At 44.8% G+C, this 14,601-nt stretch overlaps 1 pseudogene; it reads right to left on the reverse strand.

The window, feature by feature from the left end:
- Positions 1-2,265: 2,265 nt before the first annotated feature.
- Positions 2,266-2,832, reverse strand: LOC117720847 (large ribosomal subunit protein eL19 pseudogene; annotated as a pseudogene).
- Positions 2,833-14,601: the final 11,769 nt, after the last annotated feature.

A 14,601-nucleotide genomic window follows, 5' to 3' on the forward strand; every position in this document is an offset into this window, starting at 1 on the left:
CTTTACTGAAATCACACCCCAGCCAGCAATTAAAAAGAAAGCACAAGAATTTAAATGCAACCCCCTGGCTTTTGGTTGTCAAACAAAAACACTACGAAAGGCAGGGGATGATGAGGCCCAGAGAATAATTTTTTTTTTATTAAAGAAATATGTACTATTATTCTGCTTGTGTTTCCTTTCTCTTCAAAGAGGAGGCATTCAAGGTCAGCCAAACAGATTACACAGAGATCTTCCCCAAAGATGTATCATTTTGGATTCACTGCCCTGGTCTCTGTGCCCCTCCATGTGTTCTCCAATGTAATTAAGATATATTTGCGTCTCTGGGCTTTGGGGACTGATGACAGACAGCTCAGTTGCCAACAAAGTGCAAGTTGCCAAAGGCAGATGCTCAATGTTAGACAGTGCCCGGGGCAATGCTAAGTTCTGCCCGCTCTGCCCGCTCTGCCCGCTCTGTAGCCCCTCCTGGGACCTGTGCAGACTACAAAGCAGGTGTTAAATTAAACAGCTTCCAGACACACAAGAACTGGCCATTTGATTTAGACTGTGGCTTTCCCTTTAAAAGATGGGGATGAAAGGGTTCTATCAAGATGGGGCAACTACATCTGATCCCTGCACTAGTCCCATGGAACCCTCTGCTGGGAGCTTTGTCCTTTCCCTTCTGAGGTAGAATGGGTGGTTTCTTTTCTGCTCCAAACACCTCACACTGAGAGCCAAACGAAAGAAGGCACCTGAGATGAACTGAAATCCAGCACCTCAGAACATGACTGTTTGGAGACAAGGCCTTTAAAGAGATGATTTCCACAAGGCCATCCAGGTGGGTCTAACCAATCGGATGGGTGTCCTTAAAAGAGGAGGTGATGTGGATTACAAAAGAGATCCACAAGATGAATGGAATACAGACAGAAGGCAGACTGGGGAGCACTCAGAAAGCAGCCTCCAGCAAACCAAGGATAAAGCTGCAGGGAGAAACCAAAGCTCAGGCCCCACGGGTCCTTGAACTTGCAGCCTCCTGAACTGCAACAAACCATCAAGTCTGTGATATTGTTACGACATCCCTATTAGACGACAGACTGGACTCTGTATTAGTGTGAATGAAAGTTGTAGTCATATGCAAAAACTGCCCTCCAACTAGAACAATCGGCCCTCTGCAGCAGAGTTCTGCGTGAGCAGATTCCACCAATGCTGCATTGAAAACACCCTGGGAAACCTGTGTCTCTAAGAAACACATACAGAGAGGACTTTTGCCAGTATTCTCTAAGCAATTATAATCATTGTCACCCTATTCCATCCCCACAGCTAGAGCTACTTCACCTCTGTGCCTTTCCTGTCATGATGGACTGTACCCCAGAACTGTGATCCAAAAGAGACCCTTTGTTCCCTAAATTCATTTGCAGCATATTTACTTGAAGCAATGAAAAAAGTAGCACACTGGGTCCATTACTGCGAGAACCGTGTTCCCTTCTCAGCCTTCTCGGAAAACCACTCGCCCAGGAACATTCCCTTTGGAGCAGGGCAAGTCTGATGGCTTAGATCTGAATATCTCAAAAGACACGTGTGCCAAGAGCTTGGTCACCAGCATATGGTGCTATGGTTGGTGGCAAAACCTTCTGAGGGTAAGGTCCAACAGGAAGGAGGAAGTTGTGTCATTAAGGGTTGCACTGGAATATGATATTGAAACTTCAAGCTATGTCCTTCTTCCTGGAAGGTTTGGGACTGCTATAGATTAGAAACTTTGCTCCTCTATAAACACCCTGCCATGATAAATCACCTCCCCACAGACAAATACAACAGAGTCAACTGGCCAGGAACTTAAACCTCTCAATCCATGAGCAAAAACACATCTTTTTTCTGTTGCTGCTGCTGCTGCTGCTGCTGCTGCTGCTGCTGCTGCTGCTGCTGCTGCTGCTGCTGCTGTCATAGTTGCCTAAGATAGGGTCTCTCCATTCTGGAACTGGCTATGTAAATCATGGCTATGTAAATCAGGTTGGCCTCAAACTCACATAGATGCACCTGCTTTTGCCTCCCTGATGTTGGGATTAAGGCATGGATCACCACGCCTGGCGATCTTTTCTTTCAAATTGATTGTCTTAGATATTTTATTATAGCAATGAAAAAAAAAAACTAACATGGTGTGTGTGTGGGCGGGTGTGCCTAAGTTCTTTGAAAAACTTTTGACAGGTTTATAATTTTTAAGGCTTGTTTTATTTCAATGACTGATGTACGTGAGGCCACAGGCAGGCCACTATGTACAGACACGAGGGAAGATTATTTCTTGGTCTCTTCCTCCTTGGATAGAGTCTTGATCGATTCCTTCTTGGCCCGGAGACACTTGTTCTGGCACTTTCATGCTTCCTTAGTCATACCTGTGAGCCTCAGCCTGGTCAGATAGTAGCTTCTGCTGGGCCTCGTCTGCCTTAAGTTTGTGGATGTGCTCCCTGAAAATACACTTGTCTTGAGTGCATCCCCTTTGACCTTCAGGTACAAACAGTGATACAAATGGTAGTCGATCTTCTTAGATTCATAGTGTCTTCTGGGAACCCAGTGCCTTCTCATCTAGGTCACCTTCTTGGGCATCCGAGCACTTGGCAGTACCCTTCCACTTCCCTGTGCCCATATGCCTGCCCTTCCATGAACCAAGATATTTTTCCGGCATCAAGCCCTGGAATGGACAGTCTCTGGCTTCCAGATGATCAGCCCATCTTTGATCAGCTTCCTGATCTGCTGACGGGAGTTGGCATTGGCGATTTCACTGGTCTCATTGGAGTCCAACCAGACCTTCCTTTTACCACAGTGGAGGATACCAGAGACAAGCCTCCTTCCTAGCCTGGGCATACTTAAGGCTGCAGATGCAGCAGTGAAAGGCAAGTTTATAATTTTTATTTCAAGTTCTATTTGTTTGCTTGTGGAAGCCACAGTGTGGCACCTGACCTCTGGTACTTTATAGTTTTATCATTACTAACATGAGGTCTGGTGTCAAAGAAATTAAAACTGTCACATGACAGTATTCATCAATCACTTGATCCGACTTTATTCTTCTCTCTCTGAGCAAGAATCCTAGCAGATACTCTTCAATGTCAGATGACTTTTCTTAACAGATTTGTCTTCAGTTTCTAAAACTCTGTCCTTGACCTTTCAACAGCCCACTCTGGACAAAGCTGTATCAACAACCATAGCATACCTTGTTATTTTAAATTTACATTTGTATAACTTTTAATTTCTTAAACCTTATTATGTAGTGCTGAGACGTGCTGAGGGCTCAGCTCCCCCTAAGAGCGTATGACTAGAAAATGAGTCACTGTTAAGCTCTGTCAAGAACACTAATAATGGGCACCAGACATGGCGGTACTCACCTGCAATCCAGCATTAAGAAGCAGAGGTAAGGGGGCTGGAGACATGGCTCAGAGGTTACGAGCATGGACTGCTCTGCCAGAAGCCCTGAGTTCAATTCCCAGCAACCACATGGTGGCTCACAACCATCTGTAATGAGATCCGATGCCCTCTTTTAGTGTGTGTCTGGAGACAGCTGCAGTGTACTCATATAGATAATAAATAAATCTTTAAAAAAGAAAAAACAAAGAATCAGAGGTAAGAAGACTGAGCATGATGTCACCCTGTGCTGCACAGCAAGTTCCAGGCTAACATTTACAAAGTTAATATTAATGATAGTTCCTTATTTTTCAATTTCTTGAAATACGTTAGGCGTGTGGATAGTTTACCTACATGTATGTGTGTGTACTGGGTGCAAGCCTAATGCTCGAGGAGGCCAGAAGAAGACATCAGAGTCCCTGGAACTGGAGTTAAGGAAGTTGAAAGTCGCCACATAGGTCTTTACAAGAGCCAGAGCCACTCTGCCACCCCACCAGCTGCACGCTTTTTGTTTGGAAGGAGCCTCCATATTGAATTCCACAGTAGTTAGACTACTTTGTGTGCCCAGCAGCAGGGTGTCAGGGTTGCTTTTCAGGTGTATCCTTGACTGCATTTGTTGGGGATTTTTTGGCTTTTTTCTGATAACTATTCTGACTGGGGTGAGATGGAATCTCAGTACAGTTTTGATGGTTAGGGATGCTGAATATTTTTTCATGTATTTATATTCTACTTACATTATATGCATTATATTACAATTGGTAATTCTATTGCCCTTCTTATGCTGACATGATTGTTCTAGTTTCTTATGAAGTGATCATGAATTTTATTAGACTTTTCTACATCTAATAATATGTCATGTGATTTTTATGCTTAATTTTAATTGTGTGATATATTGCATTTATTAGTCTATATACATTGAACAATCTTTGAATCTCTAAAATGAAGCCAACTTGATAGCGGGGCATCTTTTAATGTGTTGCTGATTTCCGTTTGCAGGCGTTTTATTATGGATAGTTTCATTTCTATACATTCAGACTATAATTTTCTCTTTTGCTATATCCATATCTAATTCAGATACCAAGGTAATAGCAGTTTTATAAAAACAAATTCCTCCCCTTCTATGACTGTTTGACTGATAGCTGTCATATTTGATTGACTATTTGACGGACAGCTGTCAGACCCACCTCTTGTACCTAGTTGCCTTACATGATATCTTTCAACTGAGCAAAGCAGTCTCTTATTTTCATCAACCAGCCAGACTGTCGTCATAGCATCCTGGTCATTTTGAATACTATAAGGACACTTTGGAAAAGTCACACTCCGACTGGAAGACCACTGCAACCTCAGCTGGTGTTGGGCCACACCCCTGCACAGGTCATGTTACACTCACACCCACTCCCGCCAGCACCAGGACTGGAAAACTTCAATTCATCTACAACCTCTGGATGGCCCTGCCTTCAGCTGCTCTGAGCCTGGTACCAACAGTCCTTGGCAAGGTTGACCAGGAGGAGGAACACTCCCTCTCTCACCCCACTCGTGTCTTAGCAAAAAGCCCATGGTTGACAGAAGACGGCCTGTATCTGTATGAGGTCTGTAATTGAGCTCATGTGACTATTGTGATTGGTGGAATGGGAAGCTATAAATATATAAGGCTATGATTGTTGGAATTACACTCCAAGCAAAAGTGTTCCAAGTCCCCTCTTCTAGCTATATAAGCAGGTGTTTGCCATCACTTTATGGTTAGTCTGGGAGGTCCCATTATCATCCACCACCACTGATGTACCATTAGGCACAATAGAGTCTTTTCTTGAATGTTTTTATCAGCTGGTGCTCTCTATCACAGGCTGGGCTGGCTGAGCAATGAGCAAGCAGGAAGCCAGAGCTACTGGCTCTGGGAAAAGCAGTAGTGGCGGCAACAGTGGCCAAGGGACAGCTTAGATTTATAACGAAGTATAACAGCTAGGCAACTGGAGTCCCTAATGCCAAGAAGCAAGAGTCTCAGAAAGCCACCAAGAGCTAAAGATCAAGATCCTATTAGCCAAAGCTCTAAGCTCTAACATCAGGAGGTGGCTGGAGAGTCAGGAAGAATGCCTAAGGATGGATAAACGCCAAGAGGCTAACCCAATGGAGAACAGTGGAAAGCTGAGCCCATGGGGGGCTGCAGATAAGCATGGATGAGAGCTGAGGCTAGAAGGATTGTGTGCCTCACTCCTGAGAAGTATTTGAGAGAGAAGCCAAGGGTTAAAAAGCTGAGAGTCCCAAAGCTCAGAAGCCCTGGGATGTCAGAGTCCCTATCCCAGAGCCATAAGCCTCTGGATTTGAAGTGTGGAGCCATAAGCCTCTAAGTCTTGTGTGTGGCACTTCTAAAGCTCCATATTTAGAAACCCCATTTGTGAGCACCAGGGACCCAGGAGCTGCCCTTGCTCTGCATGTGATTTCTTGTGTGGACAGAACAAGAGAATTCCCATCCAGCCATTTGTAACAGCAACAACAGATTTCCTATTTATCTGAGATATAAAATCTTTATCCTTCTTTTCCTAAATATATCCCAGCTGTGATCATTCAGGTAAATATTTTTTTAAAAAAGTAAATCAGACAAAATACTATTAGGATCAATGTAGATGAATTAACTCGAGGCTCAAAAAAGGGAACTGAAGTCAGAATCAAACCCAGGCAGAGGTGGCAGAGCCTGGACTGTGGACTGCAAACCACTGGCCTGAGGATGGCAGTTAGGGGAGCCAGAGACATTGAAATGAAATCAAGTGACTCTAGATGTAAGCCTAGGCTAGGGCTTCTTTAAGCACAGAAGGCACCATCCACTCAAAGTGACCCGAGAGAGGCATGGCTGGACACTAAACAGGCACGAGTGAAACTCAATTATTGCTTTGGGCTCTGTGAAGAAAGAATGGGCAGATAAAAAGTAGGCTGTTGTATCAGAGCTGTCTGCAGTAAGAAGTCCAAAAGCAAAGCACTGACTGTGTGTAGCCAGGGCTGTCAGTAAGAGAGATCCAGAGCCAGGGCCAGGACAGTACAGAACATGAGCACAGCAGACATGTGCAGTTGTAGAAATGCATGTTACCCAGGCATATCCGCGCTGGCCAGGAAACACTTCATACCAGGCCCAACTGCTACAGTCCTGGCCCAGAGACAGTCAGGGCTGCTGTGAGAGTCCTCAGATCCAAAGCCAAGCATGGTTTGATGAATACGTCAGCCATATGCTATCTGCTTTATCCATACTCCTTCCCAGAGCAGCCACTTCATACTATCTCTGAAGTATGAAGTACTATCTATGAAGTGTCTCTAATTTATAATACCCAATGGCCTGACTCACACAGGCAGAGAAAGCAGACATTCACATGAAGAAATGTGCTTCTTCTCCCAGCACTGAGAATTGAGCCAGGGCCTTGACCACATAGGTGAGTACTCTACCATTCAGTCTGTCAATAGCCCTATGTTTAGAGTGGTGTGTGTGTGTGTGTGTGTGTGTGTGTGTGTGTGTGTGTGTGTGCATGCATGTATGCATGCATGTATGTTGTTGTTGTTGCTGCTGCTGTTTTGATTTGTTTTTTTTTTTTTCCACAGAGCATATGTTGCTTTTGATATAAAAGCAATGCTTTCTCATAAATTTTGTTTCTGAGCTTTGGGCTGGGTGTGGTGGTACATGCATATGTCAGCACTTGGGAGGTAGAGGCAGGACAATCAAGAATTCAAGGTCATCCTCAGCTACACAATGAATACAAGTTTGGGCCAGCCTGGGCTACATGAGACTCTGCCTCAAAAGACTGGGAGGAGGCAGTGTATCTTGGACATGACTATTAACTCCAATGTTTTCCACCTCTGCAGTTTTGCCTTTTGAGTTTATAGGTCATGAACAGCCTGCCCTGACTACATATTGATCCCTTGTAGAAGGATAGAATGTCTGAGCTGTGTTTCTCAGATACTGTGGAATTCTCTCAAGGCAGGTTTGAAAGGGGTGGACTCCTCCATTTCTTTGGTGCAGATTCACATCTAAAAACCATGTTATCAGGTGTCATGACGTCTTGTCAGGAGGACTGAACATCTTGAAATCCAAAATGTTCACTAAGAGCTTGGACTCTGGAGTCAAAATTTCCATCTGAATCCAACTGGCAAAGGGATCTTTCTGTGCCTTGGTTCCATAATGTGTGAAGGAGGATAGAGAAGAGAAGTCCCAGGTAAAGATGAGTCACAGCTCTCACCGGAAGCTATGTGATCAGGGACATATCTCAGCCTCTTGAAGCTTCAGCTCCCCCTCACCTGAACCCCCAGCGTCAACTGATAATCAGAAATCTTCCCTCGCCATTCCAAGTGTGGAGACCGGCCAAGATGGTATAAGGAACCCCAGGACTGTGCAGATGCCAGTTACTATTTTTACAGCACTTTCTATGTCATTCTGCCAGGCCAAGAGCAGGGCCATGCCACCTCAGTCTTAGGAAAGCAAAGAGGCCCAGAGCCTCCAACTACTCTTGTCACTGTCAAAACAAAAGAGTGACTTTGGCAGCATTTCAGCCCCATGGTGTGTACCGAGCCCTGGAACTTGGCAAAGCACAGCCATCTGGGCTTGCTCCTGTGGTGACCGCTGAACTCTAGAGCTTTTAAATAGAAACCCACACAGTTCTGCCCAGATGACCGGGCTGCAACTGTAGGCATGGATGTAACTCCAAAACACTTGAGAGTTTTTAAATGCCACATTTTTACAGTTCTAGATCAAATGAAACAGCTCTGCACATTCACCCACCAAGTGTTAGCAGAAAAAAATGCCGTCTCTGTCACCACAGTGACACCCTGCTTCCCTCCATGGGCCTCAGGAGATTCTCCCACTGGTGGAGCACCACACATAGGTCACCTGCTCATTCTGAAGTAGCTATTGTTCCCTGCGGCTGCCATTAAGGCTTGTCCTCCAGCTTTCTGATGCCTTCTGTTCTGAACAGACTAGGAGAGCCCCCAGCCTGGATGATAACAAACATGACCCCATGGCCTCAGAATAGAAGGGAAGACAGAAAAATAGGACCCTTGATAGCAAGAAGTCAGGAAGCTACCACACAGGGCTCCCTAACTGGCAACACAGAAGCCATCCTCCCGTGTCCCAGTGGTATCAGCCAGTGTCTAATTTAAACCAAAAATGTAAACCCTCGTAGACCTTACAAGTTAGCAAAGAAATGTTAGCAAGACCTTGCAAGTGTGATGAATACAAGCCCAAGATGGCGAGCATGTCACGAAGTGGTCAGCCTGGCTTGGGTGCAAGCACAATGATGAGGAGATGCTTCCACTTGGAGAGATGTTTACTTGTGCCAAGACTGGAAGTAGGGGAGAAATGGTCTCAGGGAGCAAGGATAGAAAAGACAACTTCCAGGAAAGGCAGCTGTATACTCAAAGGGAGCCCACCTTGCTAGATCCAGAAGCAGGCAGGCAGGCGGCCAGACAGGTAGGCAGGCATATAGATATGACTCTATCTATTATGGAAAAGATTTGAGATGTCATCCTAGGTGCAGGTGGAAATTTCTAGAAGGGTTCACACAGGGGAGAGTCTTTAAAAGACCATCCACCAGCGATAGAGAAAGAGAACAGGACTGGAGCAGCACGGGGAGCAGCAGGTGAGATGAAGGCCAGGCCTGGACCAGTGGCAGGAATAGGATTGAGAAAAGCCAGGGATTCAGGAGAGCTTCAGGAAGAAGAATGCAGAGCTTCGTGATTGGCAGGTTAGAGGAAACAAGGGGGACAAAGGCAGCTTTAGCTTTTTTTTTCCCCTGTGCATAACAATTGATATTGTTATTTACTAAGGGCAGAGACTTGAACCAGCTTGAAGGAGCATATGGTAAATTCTGTTTGGGCCAGGTTTATAAGCTGTCTTGTAGAGAGGCCAAATATGGACTTGATAAACAAGGCTGGAGCTCACAGTAAAGATCTGGGCTCTGTTGTTCCCTAGACAGTAAAAATAGTAGATTCTAGAGTATTCTAACCGGTGGTGTTAATTGAATAGTCAGCATTTGCTTTTAACTCAAGGTGAGAGGTACAAAAGGCAGAGAGACTTCAAAGCACTGACAGGTCATCCCATGAGCCTAGTGTCAACCTGTGGTCTCCAATAGAAAGCAGCACGGATGAAATCAAATGTCAGTGATTTATTTGGAGAATTGAAACGTGGCACTCACTCTTTGTTTCAGTCTCCTTTTCCGTTACCTAGTGATCAACTGCGATCTAAAAATACTGAAAAGAAAATTCCAGAAATAAACAATTCATATGTTAAATCACAAGCTATTCTGAGTAGTGCATTGAAATCTCATGTCGGTCCACTGAATCTCATCCAGGATGTGAATAGCCCTTGGTCCGCTGTGACCACACTCTACATGCTACCTCCCTGTTAGTTACGTAACAGCGATCTTGGCTTCACTCACTACCGGAGTTTTGTAGAACCTGTGTTCCAATAGCCTTGATTTATCTCATTATGGCCCCAAAGCACAAGATCAGTCATGCTGGGCAGTGTACTATGTCTCAGAGAAGCAGGAAGAGGGTTTCCGTTAAGTGAAGAGATAAAGGGTCATGACTTAATAAGGAAAGAAAGCAACAAGGGGGTGGATTTATAAATAACATGACAAGAACAACCCCACCTTTGGAACTGTGAAGGAAAAAAATATTTAGTTTCCCTGTGGCATTTCAAATGGCAGAAGTCACACAGCATGTGGGTGGCCTTAAGGGAATGACACGTGGTTTGTGTACGTATGTCAGTAACCTCCAGGGTCTCGGGAATCTACAGGGGTCTTGGAATATATATCTGCCACAGAAAATGGAGAGATAGCATATAACAGTTTCCACATACTGAAGTGATGATACATAAAAGCCCTATGGTGTTATTGGTAATATCAGGACCTCCATTGTTAGTAGCTATTGATCTGCCTGCAGTTCAATCTGCTTAGGCTCTGTCATTGTTATTGCTATGTGTGACCTCATTCCATCCTCAAAACATCTCCAGGAAGTATATAGAACAAGCACCCCATTTCACACACACAAAGACACCAACCCTCAGAAATATGAAACCCTGGACTGGGTGTGGTGTTGCACGCTTTAATCTCAGCACTAGAGAGACAGAGGTAGGTGGACCTCTGTGAGTTTAAGGTCAACCTGGCCTACAAAGCAAGTTCCAGAACAGCCAAGGCTACATAGTGAGACCCCCATCTCAAAGGAGAAAAACTGTTACAAATGCTGTCCCAAGATCATTTGAGCAGAGAGTCCTATGATACAAACCCAGGCCTATCTGGCTCCAGAATCCCACTTTTGATCTCCAGGCAATGAGTTTCTGGGAAGCTACCACAGCAGATGGGCCTTTTCTTTCTAAGGTTTTGGAAATAAGTTTCAAGGCAAAACAACTAATCCCTCTGGCAAGCACCCCATCTTCCTGCCAACACTGTCCACTCCTGCTAAGAGATGAGGTCTAGAGAGGGGCTGTTCACAGAGCGAGATCTACTCGAAAATTGCTAAAAGATCAGATGTCTCTAGACCATTTTAGCATATGGTCCTGTGGAGCCCGGGCTCAAAGACAAGTCCATATGGTATATTTTTCAAACTTGCCCATCTAAGAGCATTGTAGGACAACAGACAATAGTCTCAGTTACCACAGTGCAGAAGTGGGAGGACACCCCTTTTTTCAGTATGTGACCTGAGGCAGATGACTTCATTTAAATTTTTATTTTGTCATTTGGCCAGTAGATCAATAGTGCTGTCAATCTGTATAAATAACAGCTGTCACTGGCCACACCATAAACTGGGCACAGCAGTGAAAGCGTTATGGGTAGCAATTCAGGTCCCGTCCTCGTGATGACTTGGATGGGCTGCATAGGAACCATGAGAAGCCCCGTTTTACAGATCATTTACTGTTGAGTAACTCGCCCAAGGTCAAAGAGCTAGTAACGGTAGAACTAAGACTCAAATCCAAACCATCTAAGAACTCACTCCGCCAAGGCCTACAGCTCCTTTGTGGAGTGGGGATTAAAGCGTGATGTATTGCAAAGCCTGCCAGCACAGTAAGTGTTCAGTTAATGCTATGCCATTAGTTTTATTATAGGTACCATTAGCTAAACACTGAAGAAGACGATGACATTTAAAACCAAAGCAGAACAGTACCGCTCGAAAGAGTAGACTTCTGACCTTTTTAGAACTGTCTTGTGAGAAAAAAAAAAAAAAAAAAAAAAACACTACTTACAAAACAGGAACTCACAACGCATCCTGGTTGGATGGTGCCTCTTAAAGCACCCCATTGACGCAAACAGTTCTGTAAATGCAAAGGGGCTGAATAGCCCTGTAGACCAACTACAGAGGGAATTCCTCATAAAGGTTCCCCCCACCACCACCACCATTTAGACACTGCCCCCAGGCTCATCGGTGCACTAATCATGAGGTCTCTGCCTTCCTAGCAGATGAACTTTAAAAATGGCTACACCCATTTTTAAAAGAGAAGAAAACCAAAAGTTATTGGAAAAACTCACATTGCAATGTGAGTCCTACTTAGAACCAGTCAGAAGAGGAAGACGGGACGGAAAGACTGTGGAGGGGGCTTTGGATGGCTGCCCGCACCAGACTCCTCCTCAAAAGGGACTCTCTAATTGCCTCATGGAATTTAATTCTTGTCTATACCACACACACACACACACACACACACACACCTCTCTATAGAAAAGCAAGTGTCTCCATGAGTCTATAAGTCTAAGAGGCTCTAACAGATTTCCTAGACTAGGATAGTCTTAAACCTTGACAATTTATTTTCACAGTTCTCAAGGCCTTGAAGTCCAAGATGGAGGTATCAGCCAATACATGGTGAGGGTTTGACTCTTAGGATTTATAGCCAGCCCCCTTCTCTATGTCACATGGAGGCATCTCTTGTCAGCTCTTTTAAAGGGCACACATCATTCCCTAATGACCCCACCTCCTAATACCGTCACCCTGGGGATTAGGATCTCATCGTATGAACTGTGAGGAGCATAGGCACTCTGACTACAGTATCAAAGGTTCTGTCTGGCTCATCATCATACCCCCACCACCCTGGATGCTGAGTAAATGCTGTTTACATGAAAGAGAAAGAATGTCTTCTCTATCAATAACCTATCAGAAAACCATCCCACCTCTTTCCCTACCTCCACCCAGAACTCCCACTCCTTCCTCAAAAGGTGCCTTGTCACTGTTCAGGTCCCCAGCCTGCCTCAATTCTTGTATGTCTGTAATGTAAGAACTGTTACATTCCATTATAACAGAATTCCCATGAGACAAGGACCCCAGGGTCTTATATCTGACATTTTGGGGCCAGTAGGTATCATGAATGAACCAATGGCTGAGGCATTAGTATCACCCCTTTGTTGCTGTTCCTGTCCTCCTAGATATAGTCACCGAAAGGTCAATCCTCTAGGAAATGTGAATTATCTTTGGCCCCAGCTGCTTTTGTTCAGGGTTTTAATTATCCTTAGGCCATAACCCCTGTGACAGTCTGTGATATCTATGGACTTTTCCCAAAATAATGTTTTGAATTTATAAAATAAAATCCACAGAAACTAACTATACTTAATTAGCATTGGCAACTTGTCCTTAGCATTGTGGCGCAGTACCACAGTCCCATCGATGCCCTGGCCCCACTAACTTCCCAAATTACACAACGGTGAGCGCAAACAGCGATCTCTGAGGGGTCCTTCACACTTTGGGCTGCTACATTTGTAAATCTTATGGATGGCAAAGTCTTAAGGGGTTCCAGATGTACCCTTTTTATCACTGGAGAAAATTCTACACCTCAGTCAGAGAACATAAAGAAAAGGGCTTCTTACTCAACAAACTTCATACATGCCTTTGAACTCTGTCCTGGGCATTCTCAGACCCCAGTTAAGAATTCCTTCAGTATGAGAATCAGCCCCCACCTTTCTCCTTTCCTACTGCCCATGCAGGTCTGAGAAATTAAGTAGAAGACATTTCAGTGTTCCTTTCCTATTGCAGTCTGTGATTGGGATGGCAGTTACCTTAAAGGGAAAGGCATTCTATCCAGGTACCATACACTAAAGTAAAAGCGTGCACACCAGATGTGCACACTGGCTGGGCTCTTTCACTACCTGGCTTTACAACCTGGCAAAGATCAGTCTCACTGACGATGAGTCTGTAGGAAAAGGTTCGGGTGAACCTGCAAGAAAAGACAAACATTCTACACAACACCCTAGCTACAGAATGAACTACGGTCATGAATGTACCCAAAGGGAGAGGCCACACGTGCACTTAGTGCAAGTCACCTTACGTCACTACCATGTCTATCTGTCTATCCCTGCCTCATCCCATCTCTCTCAGAAGGCACTCCATACTAAAGTCCCCCACATTTTCTAATGTCAGCTTCTTCCATTTCTGCTCCACACTCGGGCTCTTCCTGATCTCAGCCAGCCTGCAGACACAGTGAGGAAGGGATAGAGCCTCCCAGGCCTTACTGGGCCTACTGAAGGTCTGAGAACAGGCGAGGTGGTCAAGCTGTCCTCTGCCTCAGAGCTTTACATTAACACATTTCAAACAGGTGTCTCCGTCAGTGCCACAGGACGGAGACAGCAGACACTTCATTCCGACCATCACAATCATTTGTCTTCCTCACATATTTCTTCACCTGGGAGGAAACGACCAGGAAAGGCAATGAAGCGATAGCAACACCGAGAGAAGCGGAGCACGAAGCAGGCTATGTCACAGGCAGTGCTTTTTTTTTTTTTTTTTTTTTTTTTTTTCCTCATTTTTTTTTCTCCCTAGCAAATATCTAGATTTTAAACAATGAGATTTCTCAAAAAGCAGAAAATAGATGTTCCCTCCTATGGCCATGAAGTCCAGCCGCTCAAGCTGGATGCTGCCTCTGCCTTAAGGAGAGCGAGGGGTCTCTACCGCTCTGTGAAGGCCTCTCTGGGTGTGAAGCCCTCCAGAGCAATCCTGAAATCCAAGTACATGTTTTTTGTGGAATTCCTTAAATTGTTTCCATGTTGGTGGGAAACATAAATAGAGGCTGGTCCTCAGAATTGTGACTGTCCTCTACCACACAGCCATCAAGCACAAAGACCCCTCCTACAGAACAGACGGTGTATGGGGACAAGGGTGGGCTTGGGATCAGTCACTTGCCACCGGGGTGGATTTTAACAGGTTGATTTTTTCTTTGAGCCTGTCTTCCACATGGGTAAAACAGAAGTCCAACTGGAGGATTCTAAAGACTAGAAGCTCAATCTGTGA

The sequence above is a fragment of the Arvicanthis niloticus genome, chromosome 15 (assembly GCF_011762505.2).
Source record: "Arvicanthis niloticus isolate mArvNil1 chromosome 15, mArvNil1.pat.X, whole genome shotgun sequence".
Taxonomy (NCBI): domain Eukaryota; kingdom Metazoa; phylum Chordata; class Mammalia; order Rodentia; family Muridae; genus Arvicanthis; species Arvicanthis niloticus.